This window comes from Panthera tigris, chromosome B1, assembly GCF_018350195.1.
Source record: "Panthera tigris isolate Pti1 chromosome B1, P.tigris_Pti1_mat1.1, whole genome shotgun sequence".
Lineage (NCBI taxonomy): Eukaryota > Metazoa > Chordata > Mammalia > Carnivora > Felidae > Panthera > Panthera tigris.
In genome coordinates, this window is record NC_056663.1 from 87053553 (window position 1) to 87066339 (window position 12787).

Genomic DNA, 12787 nt, shown 5'->3' on the forward strand with positions numbered 1-12787 from the left:
AACACTGACAAGGGCTTTGTTACAGTAATACACTATCACAGTGCCAATCAGTCCCACTCCTTCCTCCCAGTAGCTACTTTAAAAACGTGTTCTGTTCCCTTTTCTATAGTACTCTAAAATTGTAAAGCGTGTTTTCTTTTGGCAAAGTGCTTTATAATCATGGTTGTCTTAATATATGTCTGATAGGTAAGTGTATTAGTCAGCTAAAACCTCTAGGGAACTCTTTTCCTCTGAATCAGGTTGGGATTTATATGTGAAACTTGAAATCTTGGCAGTATATGGATCTACCGATCATTGTTTTGATGCAACTTCCCTTGATGCTTTATCTTTTAATTTGTAGACCAAGGAGAGTAGAGAATATATGAGTATCTGAATTCTGGTAAATATTCAGCTTTAGCAATCGCTGTTAGTTTTTGAGAGTCTCATCCCCATTTGCTCAGGGGTAAACTTAATCTCATGCAAAGGTGACTACCATCTAAGTCTCTGAAATATATCCTTCAGTGATTTCTTGTATTCCTGGAATCATAGACACAGAATGACAGAGTGGAAGAAAATTTAAAGAGAGCCCACACCAATACCAATGATTTGTTAATGACATGGTGGGTTCAGAGGCATGAAGGGTCTGTGCAAAATGTCACAAGTGGCACGGCCCCATGAATTCTTGGAGTGAATGTCTACGGCATATGTGTTGCCGTAACAGCAATAGGAATGAGTTAGTAGATGTCAAGTTATTCGATATTATGTTTATATTAAGGATTTTCTTTCCTTTCAAGTTCCAGGTTTGGCCTTGAGGACTCTTAATTTCTGAGGAGAAGGACCAGGCAGCTGCTAGAATTCTAGTTGGTATGACTGTCACATCCACACTCCTCCACATTCCTACGCCAAGAAGTGGAAAAAATATATACAAAGAATGAGAGGCAGCCTGAGAGAAGAAAATTAAGTACTTGACTAGTTTTTCCTTCTCTCTCTCTAAGCCAATAATTATTGATTGAATCATTCATGTCTTAAATCATTCATGACTGTAATGCTGTGGCAGCCTACGTAAGCAAACCAAAATCTAAGCCTACAAATGCTTCAAGGTTACAAAATCAAAACGCTAGGAACGACCAATCACAAATAGCCAACTAGGCTTTAAACTATAGCCAATCAATAATTTCCTTGGTTTGCTTCTGACTTTTCTCGATAAAAACCTTTCCTCCCCCCACCACCTCCTGTTAGGTGGAGAATTCCTAACCCCTTCCAGTTTGGCACTGCTGATTGAAATAGATTTTTGTTCAAATAAAGTCTTAAAATTACAACAACGAGAAGAATGATGTGAAGATGTGTCTCAGAAATAGACAGAAGATAATGGAAACACTGGTTTTGAGTCAGAAGACCTGAGTTTGAAGTCCAGCTCTAGAGCATATATAATCCCAGGTGGCCCCTTAAGTACCCTTAGACTCTGACCTGCAGTTTCTCCCAATTTTTACTGGAGATTTTTATTTTTACTTTTATTTCTGATATTCTCTACCTCTGTATCCCTGTCTCTGACTCCTTCCCTTTGATCATTCTAGAATAGAGGCTATAATTTTGGGACTTGTAGATTCTTTTCTATTTTATTTTCAGATTTCAAAACTATTTATTGATCCTACTCTTATTTTTATCTCCTTACTTCTACTCTTTTGGTGTTATTTTTCTAATTTTTTAAGTTAGATATTTAGATAATTAATATTTTCAACTTTCGTTTTTAGGTACCAAGTTAGATACCTAAGTTATTAATTTTCAGCCTTCTATCTTTTCTAACATATGTACATTAGACTTTAAATTTTCCTCGGTATTATTTTCATTGACTCCACAAGTTTAGACATGCTGTGTTTTCATTTTCATTCTTCATATTTTTTACAAAATTTTCAACAGCTAATATATGCATAATTTATAAATTAAAACTATGGAATAAGATGCAGACTGAGGATCTGGTGCCTACCTTCCCTACTCACTCCATTCCCCAGCTTTTTGTGAGTTATGACTCCTATTAGTTATTCATGGATTCTTTAAAATTTTTTTAATATTTATTTATTTTTGAGAGAGAGAGAAAGACATAGTGCAAGCAGGGGAGGGGCAGAGAGAGAGAGGGAGACACAGAATCTGAAGCAGGCTCCAGGCTCTGAGCTGTCAGCACAGAGCCCGATGAGGGGCTCAGAACTCATAAACCGCCATATCATGACCTGAGCCGAAGTCAGATGCTTAACCGACTGAGCCACCCAGGCGCCCCTAAAATCTTACTTTTCTTAGAGCAGTCTTAGGCTTGCAACAAAGTTGAGAGTAAGGTACATAGATTTCCCATAATCTCCCTCCCCACACTCTTGCACAGCCTTACCAACATCATATTACCATATTACCAACATCACTTATCAAAATGGTACATTCTTTCACAAGGATGAACCTACATCAATCCATCATAATCACCCAAAGTCTGTACTGTACCTTAGGGTTCACTTTTGCTTTCGTACATTCTATGAGTTTGGACAAATGTAACGTGGAACCCCTTATCGTAACACAACATTTTTCTCTGCCTTAAAGAGCCACGGTCCTCCACTTATTTATCTCCCACTCTCCACCCCTGGTAACCACTGATATTTTTGTTGTCTCCATAGTTTTTTTGCTTTTTCCAGAATGTCATATAGTTGGAATAAAATAGTAGGTACCCTTTTCAGATTGGCTTCTTTCACTTAGCAATATGCATGTAAGATCCCCCCATGTCTTTTTTTTTTTAATGTTTATTTATTTTTGACAGAGAGAAAGAGACAGAGTGTGAGCGGGGGAGGGGCAGAGAGAGAGGGAGACACAGAATCCGAAGCAGGCTCCAGGCTCCGAGCTGTCAGCAGAGCCCAATGTGGGGCTCCAATCCACAAACTGCGATGTCATGACCTGAGCCTAAGCCGGACACTTAACTGACTGAGCCACCCAGGCGCCCCGCTCCATGTCTTTTTGTGCCTTGATAGCTTATTTCTTTTTAGCACTGAATGATATTCCATTGTCCGGAAGTACCACAGTTTATCCATTCACCTACTGTAACACATCTTGGGAAATTAGGAATAAACCTGCTATAAACATCCATGTGCAGGTTTTTGTGTGAACATAAGTTTTCAGCTCCTTTGGGCAAATACCAAGGAGCACAACTGCTGGATTAAATAGAACTAAGTTAGTTTTTATAAGAAACTGCCAGGCTATCTCCTAAAGTGGCTGCATCATTTTGCATACCCACCATCAATGGATGAGAGTTTTTGTTGCTCCACATTCTTGCCAACACTTGGTGTTGTCAGTGTTGCAAATTTTGGCCGTTCTCATAGGTGTGTAGTGGTATCTCATTTAATTTGCATTTTCCTGATGACAAATGCTGTGGAGCCTCCTTTCATATGCTTATTTCCCACCTGCACATATTTGCTGAGGTGTCTCTCTCAAGGTGTTTGGCCCAATTTTTAATTGAGGTTTTTGTTTCCTTATTGTTGAGTTTTAAGAGGTTTTTAAAATATATTTTAGATAGCACTCTTTTATCAGATGTATATTTTGCAAATATTTTCTCCCAGTCTGTAGTTTGTCTTCTAATTCTTTTCTATTGTCTTTCATAGAGTGGAAATTTGTAATTTTAAGGAAGTCCAGCTTATCAATTCTCTCTTTCATGTCTTTAGTGCTATATCTAAATAGTCATCCCCATACCCAAGGTCATCTAGATGTCTTCCTATGTTATCTTCTAGGAGTCTTATAGTTCTGCATTTTACATGTAGGTCTATAATCAATTTTGAGTTAATTTTTATAAAGGGTGTAAAGTCTGGGTCTAATTCCTCTCTCTCTCTCTTTCTTTCTTTCTATCTTTTTTTTCCCTTTGTACATAGAAAAATATCTGGCTGTTCCAGCATCATTTGTTGAAGAGACTATCTTTGCATTTTTTGTCAAAGATCAGTTCACTATATTTATGGTGATCTATTTTGGGCTTTCTACTCTGTTCTATTGATCTATTTGTCTATTGTTTCACCAATAACTCACTCTCTTAATTACTGAGGTTTTATAGTAAGTCTAGAAGTTGAGTAGTCTCAGTCCTTCAACTTTTTTCTTTTTTATATTGGGTGGGCTACCTAGATCTTTTGCCTCTCCAGAAAAGCATTAGTTTGTTGTTATCCATAAAATAACTTGCTGTGATTTTGACCAGGATTATGCTGAATCTATAGATAAATTTGGGAAGAAATGACATTTGACAATATTAAGTTTTTCCATCTTTGAATATGGAATTTCTTTCCAATTATTTAGTTCTTTGATTTTGTTCACAAGAGTTTTATAGTCTTGCTCATATATATCTTGTACATATTTTGTTAGATTTATATAGAAGTTTTTATTTTGGGGGATGCTAATATAAATGGTATTATGTTTTTAATTTCATATTCCGGATATTCATTGTTAGTATATAGGAAAGCAATCAACTTTTATATATTAACCTTGTATCCTGCCATCTTGCTATAATCACTTATTCATTCCAGATTTTTGTTGATTCCTTTGGAATTTTTTACACAATTGTGTTATCTGTGAACAAAGACAATTTTATATCTTCTTTCTTAATCTGGATACCTTTTACTGCTCTTTCTTCCCTCCTTGCATTAGCAAGGGCATCCAAGGTGATGTAGAAAAGGAGAAAAGGAGTGGTGAGAGGGTCTATTGTTTGTTTTTTTTATGTAAATATGAGCAGATCTGAATACCTTTTCTTAATTTCCCTTTTTCTTACACAAAAGGGAACATATACTGTATACTTCCTTTCCTTGTTCTAGACACTGTGCCCTATTGATAGAAAGTGTCCTAGAGCCTCAAGGAGGGCACTTGTTGGGATGAGCACAGGGTGTTATATATAAGTGATGAATCACTAAAATCTACTCCTGAAATCATTTACACTATATATTAACTAACGTGGATTTAAATAAAATTAAAAAAGTAAAAGAGCACCTAAGGAAGAAGATTCTAGTCAAAAATGAGTGGGAAGACGTATAGGGTCCCAATAATTTGGCAAACTAGTTAAAATTAAACTTTTAGTTATAAACTTGCTTGAACATACTTTATAAACAATGGATTAAATCTTAATTGTTAAAAAAAAAAAGTGTCCTAGAAATTTCATTCTTATGATGGCTACAAAATATTCCATTGTGAGCAAGAAACAAAAATTGTTTCTCTAGTATTCTATTGAGGGACAGGCATTATTTCCTCTCTGTTGCTATTGTAGTCATTGTTGTAATGAATAACTTTGCATATGTCATTTTGTACATAGCATAGATGTATGCTAAGAGAAATTCCCAGGAAAGAATTGCTGGGCCAATGAATAGATGTATATCTATTTTGATTAGCATTATCAAATTGCCATCCATAGGGGAATTGTTTCGTACTATCACCATCAGAGTATGAGAATGTCTATTTCCTAATAGTTTTATCACCAGGCTAGAGTTTTAGAATTTCTGAAGATTGAAATATACTCTTAAAATTTTTTTTTAGATAGATGGTGGGGAGAAGCAGATGGAGAGGGAGAGATCTTAAGCAGTCTCCAAGATCAGTGCCGGGCTCAACATGGGGCTTGATCTCACAACCCCTGAGATCATGACCTGAGCCGAAATCAAGAATCAGGCACTGAACTAACTGAGCCATCCAGGTGCCCTGAAATATACTGTTAATATTTATTAAAAGTTCTTGTTCTTTGGGCATTTAGAAGTGTTCAATTTCCCAATATATATGGATATTTGTTTTTCACATGTTTATTGGTTACTGATTTCTAATTTGATTGCATTTTTAGTCAGCAAACATGATCTATATTATGCCATTTCTTTGAAAATTGTTAAGACTTGCTTTCTGGACAAGCACGTGGTCAACATTTGTAGATGTTTCATTTGTGCTTAAGAAGAATGTATGTTCTGAATTGTTGGGTTTGGAGTTCTCTCTCTGTCCAATTAGATCACACTTGTTACTTCTCCTATTCAAATATTTTATATCTTTTTTGACTTTTTTTCATCTGCTTGACTTATTATTGAGAGATGAGTGTTGAAATCTTCTATTACAACAGTAGATTTCTCAATTTCAGCCACTAGTTCTATCATTTTTATATTGTAAGGCAATTATTTTAGGTACATCTTTCTATTGTTTAATAATACGTTTTGCATTAAAAATATTTTAAAAATATAAGTAAAAATGTAAAAACTACAAAAACACACAGAATAAACATTGCTTTCATGTAATTATACCACTCCAAAGTAACTGCTACTTATTTAATATGATGATGTGTTTCTCTTTCTGTATCTTTGTAATGATATTTATTATATAGAGAGACCCATATGCAAGGAGGCATTCATGCTCTACTATCCCAAGTGAAGAATTTCCAGGCAAGTGGTTTGTTCAGCCCCTTAGTACAGATGTGGATGCTCTTCCCTCTCATCCCATTGGATGTTCAGAAGTCACTTTGGTTTTATTTTGATCATAATGAATGCTAAAAGAAAATATTCTTATAGAGTAGAACTGACAAGAGTTGATGATGGAGTAGTTGGTAGGGGTGTGAAAAATAAGAATCTGAGAAAACATCTAGATTTTTGTTAGAAATGGCAGTGCTATTTACCAGGACAAAGAACCCATGAGAGAAACAGGTTTACAGAGGTTGTAAATTAAGAATTCTGTTTTGGATATATTAACTTTAAGATTCCTATTGGATATTCTAGTGGAGATAACAAGCAGACAGTTGGATTATGTAAATATTGGTTTCAGGGAAGAAATATATTTGGATACATAATTTCAGGAGTCATTAGTGTAGAAACAATATTAAGTCCATGGGGATAGATGAAATCACCTATAAAGAACAAATACTTGGCGTATGGCATTGAAGTTAGGATTAAAAAAAAAAGGCAAGAAAAGAAACCAGCACAGGAGACTCAGAGATGAAGCCAATCAAGTAGTAGATAAGTCAGAAGGGTATAGATACCAGAGAAGAGCTCTAAATAGGAGAAGATACAAATGATCGTTTAAACTTTATGAATGTGGGGGTGGGAATTAGTATCTGAATCAAGGGGATAGGATTCACTGCATCCAGAGAGAAAGGCATATCTTTGATTGCTAGAGGAAAGGAAAAGGGGAGAAGTGAGTGTAGATACAGATAATGTTGTAGATTTGGGAGAAGAAATTTTGCTTTATGATTTCTTTTTTTAATTTTATTATTATTATTTTTTTCTGTGAAGTAGAAGATGAGGTTAGCTAGAGGAAGGATAGGTTGGGGAAATGGTTGTTAGAGTTTTGATGATAGTGGAGAAAACACTACCAGAAAGATTATGCCAATTTGTATTCCATTTATGGTACAAGAATGTCTATTACACCTACCGTTGTCAACATTGGGTATTATCATTAAAAAAATAAGTAAACTTCTCATTTAAATGGGATTAAAATGATACTGTATTTGAAACAGAGTTCATTTCTTTGCTTACTAATAAGAGAGAACATTTTTTAAACTGGGGGGTTTTATATATATACTTATAAAATATATAACTATTTAAAATGTATATGAAGGGTATTAGCCCTCTGCCTGCTCTATATGTTTCAAATATTTTCACATTTTGTTTCCTGATTTTAATTTTGTTCAAGGTGCTTATTAGAGAATACAAATGTTTTTAAATTTTTGTGTATTTTTAAATTATTTATCATAGCTCTTTGGGATATTCTCCAATTTATGGTTAGAAAGAACTGTCCCCTCCTAAGAACAGATACATTCATCTATAACTTCCTGAAATTCTTGATGACTTTATTTTTTATGTATAAACATTATATCTATCCTAGACTTATCTGGAAATAAAATGTGATGTATTGCTTTAACTTTATTTTTCTCATAAATGGTTGTCTCAATATGACTTATTGAATGATATATTTTCTTACACTAAGTTAAATTAATAAAATTAATATTTGTGGAATAATTGTTGTTGGCAGGCTTTGTGCCAAATACTTTATAGACATTGTCTCATTTATCTTCAGAACAAACTCTTTAGTTGTAATATTATTGCACCCATTATAAAGTAAAAGACAGAGACTACAGTTGGGGAGTCCCCAAGACTCCCTTAGTTTCAGTGATAGACTAGAAGCACTCACAGACCTTATAAAAGCTGTTAGACACATGGTGATGGTTTCTTCCAGAAAAGGGAAGGGGAAAGTAAGGTAGAATTCAGAAGATGCCAGGTACAAACTTTAAGCTATCCCCCTGCATGGAGTCATATGGGCAGAGTTTGTTTCTCCCAGCAATGCCTGTGTGGCAACATGCGTGGTGCCAGAGAATCTCACCTGAGCCTCGGTGTTTAGGGTTCTTATTCAGAGTCAATCATGTAGATAAAGCTGACTTCCTACACAGCTGACCTTACTTTCCAGCCCCTCCAGAGGTCAAGTTGATACTGCATGACCCAAGGCCCCCACCATAAATCACATAGTTAACATAGATTATTTGGCATGGCCCCAAATCTTCAAGTAAGCCAAGACACTCTTACCAGGCAGGACATCTCACAGAGTAACTTCTAGAAGCTGGGCAAGGTAAATCCTATATTGTCCTGAGACTTAGAAAAGGAAAGGACTTTCCTTTGGGTAATCCAACCAACTTGCAGTGGAATCAGAATTTAAATCTGGGCCTTTTCGAGTTCTAGAACCTGAGGTCTTAGTCACTAGAATTTATAACTTTCATAACATAATAAAGCGATTGCTGAGAAGGGAAGAGCTAAGGGCCATTTTAGTAGGTGAAGTAAATGATTAGGCACTAGGATTAGATGTTTGGGGGGTGATTTTTGTTTTTGTTGGTTTTGTTTTGTTTTTGGTATGTGCTGCTTTCTCATGTAGCTAGGTCACCAGTTTTATCATTTACTAAATTTCAATAAATAATTATCTCTTTAGTTTTAATATTCTGTTCATTGTCATCACTCTTTGTTCTTGTGCAAACCCATACTGCCTTAATTGTTATAACTTTGTGGTATGCTTTAGTATCTGATGGAGTAAGTCAGCAGCTCCCTTCTCTTTTTACCCCTAAAATTTCTCACCAATTTTCATCCATTTATTTTCTAACATCTCAGAATCATTTTCTTAATGTCCAATTTCTTTGGGATTTCATTTTAATTATATACTGCTCATTGATGAATCTGGGGAAAGCTCAGATATTTACATTATGGCTTCTTTCAATCCAGAAAAAAATAGTATTTATTTATTTATTTATTTATTTATTAAGTTTATTTATTTATTTTGAGAGAGAGAAAGCATGAGTCAGGGAAGGGCAGAGAAAGAGGGAGAAAGAGAGAATCCCAAGCAGGCCCTGCACTGTCAGCACTGAGCCCCATGTGGGGCTTGAACTCATGAACTGTGAGATCATGATCTGAGCCAAAGTTGGACGCTTAACCAACTGAGCCATCCAGGCACCCCGATATTTATTTTTGTTTATATAAAACTTGTTTAAGTAATTTCAGCAAGGTTTTATACTGTCTAATGCAATTTTTATTAATTTCATTCCTTCATAATTCACTTTTTTATTGTGAATATTTTGAACTGTACTGGGGGCAGTGACTTTGAGGTGATGCCCAGAATGCATTCTCCCCTTCTTCTTTAAAAGAACTTTTGATTTTTAGTTGGACACATGGTCACCTTGAATAAAGATATTTCTCAGCCCCCTTTGGCATTAGTTGTAGCCATGTGAGCAAGTTGTGACCAATGGCATATAAGCAGACATATTTTGTGTGACTTCTGGGCAGCGGTTCTATAAGGGAAGGTATATTTCTTTGTTTCTTCCTTCTTTCTGACTGGAATTCAATGATTCCTAGATGCAGGAGCCACGAGGATATTCCCTAGTGAAGGCAGAGTAGAAAGCTCCAAGAAGCCGACTCCCTAATGATTTTGTAGAATTGCCATCTACCTCCATATCCTTTACATGAGAGAATAATCTTTGCATATTTAAGCCATTGTTTATTGCAGTTGTTTTAGCATTTGGAGCAAAACACAACTGCTATAGTGTTTTTCCTTTTTCTTTTTTTGCTCAGGTTTTTAAGTTAATTTTGCTGAGTTTTATATGTTGAGCAATAAAGCCACATGCAAATAAAATAACTTTTTCTTCTCCTTTGCAGTCTATACCTCATTAGCTAGAAATTTCAGAACGATGCTATGTAAGAATGACAAAAGAGGCATTCTTCTCTTATTCTTGACTTTAACGGGAATTCTGTTGCAGTTTTATTATTAAGTATGGTGTTCGCTGTGGAGATTCTTCAAATTTAAAAGGGGGATAATAATATCTATTTTATAGAATTATTACAAAGGTCAAATGCACTAATAAATATAAAAATGCCGTGTAACTGTTGAAAGCTATACCACATTTGGCATAAAGATGCAGTCAGCAAATATTTTCAGTGTTAGTGTTTTTAATAATTAATAACTTTAATGCCATGAAGAAAAGAATTGGGTACTCCATAAAATATCTCTTTGGTGCCACTGTACAGAAATAAGCTGGGTCTAATGGATCATTAAAAAGCTTTTTATGTCTTAATATTAGGGCCAAAAATTAGAAAAGAAATAGCTGCTCCCCATTACAAAGAAAAGTGATAAATAGAGATTGAAGTTTTGAAAAGAAATAATAATTTCAAAGTAGGGATAGTTCTCAAGGAATGAGACTTATGTTTGGAAAGTATTCTTAACTCTGTTTTATGAGGTTGATTGATGGATGGTCAATTTACCTCAGTTACCAACCAAAGTATTAGGTCACTGCATATGTAATTTAGTCCTAAAGAAAGTTCTTCATATGTTCTTCCTCCCACAACTGCCCTCAGAACATGTCCACTGTGGATTTACATAGGTCCTTTCACCTTGTCACGTTTCCAGTCTGTTCTTAGAGAAATTAGTTCTGTGTAGTTGCTATTTTTTTTTTTTTTTTTTGTGGAAGCAAGGTGTGACTTTACTTAAAAAAGTCTTTTGCTGTACCTCAAAAATGTTCTTTTTGTTTTTAATGTTCCATAGCAGATATGCTCCTTTTAAAATTAGTCCATTTTGCTCCTTGCAATTAGTTCCAGAAAAGATCTGTGAGGGGACAAATTAAATCTGTTGACTTAAAATACCTTTTGGCTGTTACCCATTGATCTCAACTCTGAAGTAGCTGAAACCTATGATATGGCAGCCTGACATTTAATACATTGGATATAATTTAAGCTTAATAACACTATATATTGTTTTGCTTTTCCTAATGAGAAAAATACTTAACTTTAAAATACTATATATAAAAACCTTTGATAAGTTAAATATAGAACTACCCTATGATTCAGCAATTGCACTACTAGGCATTTACCCAAAGGATACAAAAATAGTGATTTGAAGGGATACATTCACCCCAGTATTTATAGCAGCATTATCAACAATAGCCAAATTATGGAAAGAGCCTAAATGTCCACCCACTGATGAATAAAGAAAATGTGGTATATATACAATGGAATGTTAGTCAATGGAAAGGGTGAAATCTTGCCATTTGCAATGACATGGATGGATCTACAGTGTATTATGCTAAGCAAAATCAATCAATCAGAGAAAGACAAATACCATATGATTTCACTTCTATGTGGAATTTAAGAAACAAAACAAATATACAGGGGGGGAAAGAGAGGAAAACCAAGAAACCAACTCAACTATACAGAACAAATTGATGATTTCCAGAGACAAGGTGGGCAGGGTGGTGGCAGTGGTAATGGGTTAAGTAGGTGACGGAAAGTTAGGATGGCACTTGTGATGAGCACCGGGTGTTATACATAAGTGTTGAATCACTAAATTCTACACCCGAAACTAATATTACACTGTCTGTTATTTAAATAAAAACTTAGAAGAAAAAAAAAAAGACTTGTCCCAAGTTCCCCATTAAAGAAATAAATTTTCTTATATATGGGTAACATAAAATAAAACAAAATAAAATAAAAGTCTTTTATTATATACATACAAAAGTAAAATTTGAGATAATTATCTGGAAAATTAAAACAAAGTAAATCAATCAATAAGTGAAATACCCAAGTGGAATTTTTCATGTTGCCTATATGAATTCTTCTCTTTTTAATTTTCTGAATAACCATCCCCCAAAATGTGTTTATTATAATATTCATCTAACATCAACATTTACTAAATATCTATCAAGCACCTTGGACTATGACATATGCTGATAATAATAATAAACATTAATATAAGTTTTTATAGGCTTCCTTCTTTTATATGATTTCATTATCATAGAAATCATTTGATGTAGGAAAAAAATACCACATCTGAGAAAACTGAGACACAGAGAGCTAGAGCATTTTATAGAGCACATCACATCAGATCAGTCCTATGACTTCTAATTTGAACCCAGAATTTCTGGCTATAATTTTAGAAATTTCCTTTAATCTTTACCTGTCTTTATCATTTGACTTCAAGCCTGCTTTTTGAAAATAATATGCAATAACTAACACTTAATGAATGTAAATTGTGTTGGACGCTGTTCTAAGTGCACTAGCTGTATTAATGCATTTAATTTTTATTACCTCTCTTTGTGGTAAGTGCTGTAATTAGGCCTGTTTGCATAAACTGGGGTCCAGTGAGGTTGAATAATTTGCCCAATGTTGACATAGCTAAGTGCTTAGTAGAATTGGGATTTGAACCCAGACCTATAGGCTAGAGAACCCAGTCTTTTAATCACAAAGGTACTGTGTTTCTTCTGGAGCAAATCCTTCATTCTCTCCTTGTTCATGTTAATTTTGCCTGATTGACCCCCTCCTTGTAG

General features: G+C 34.7%; 1 long non-coding RNA gene across 1 annotated transcript in view; it reads right to left on the reverse strand.

Moving 5' to 3' along the window:
- LOC122237953 overlaps positions 1 to 8621 on the reverse strand; it is a 34199-nt gene extending 25578 nt beyond the window's left edge. Inside the window, exon 1 of the long non-coding RNA XR_006216765.1 lies at positions 8517 to 8621. This is a non-coding gene — a long non-coding RNA (uncharacterized LOC122237953). The remainder of the gene's footprint in view (positions 1 to 8516) is intronic.
- Positions 8622 to 12787: the final 4166 nt, after the last annotated feature.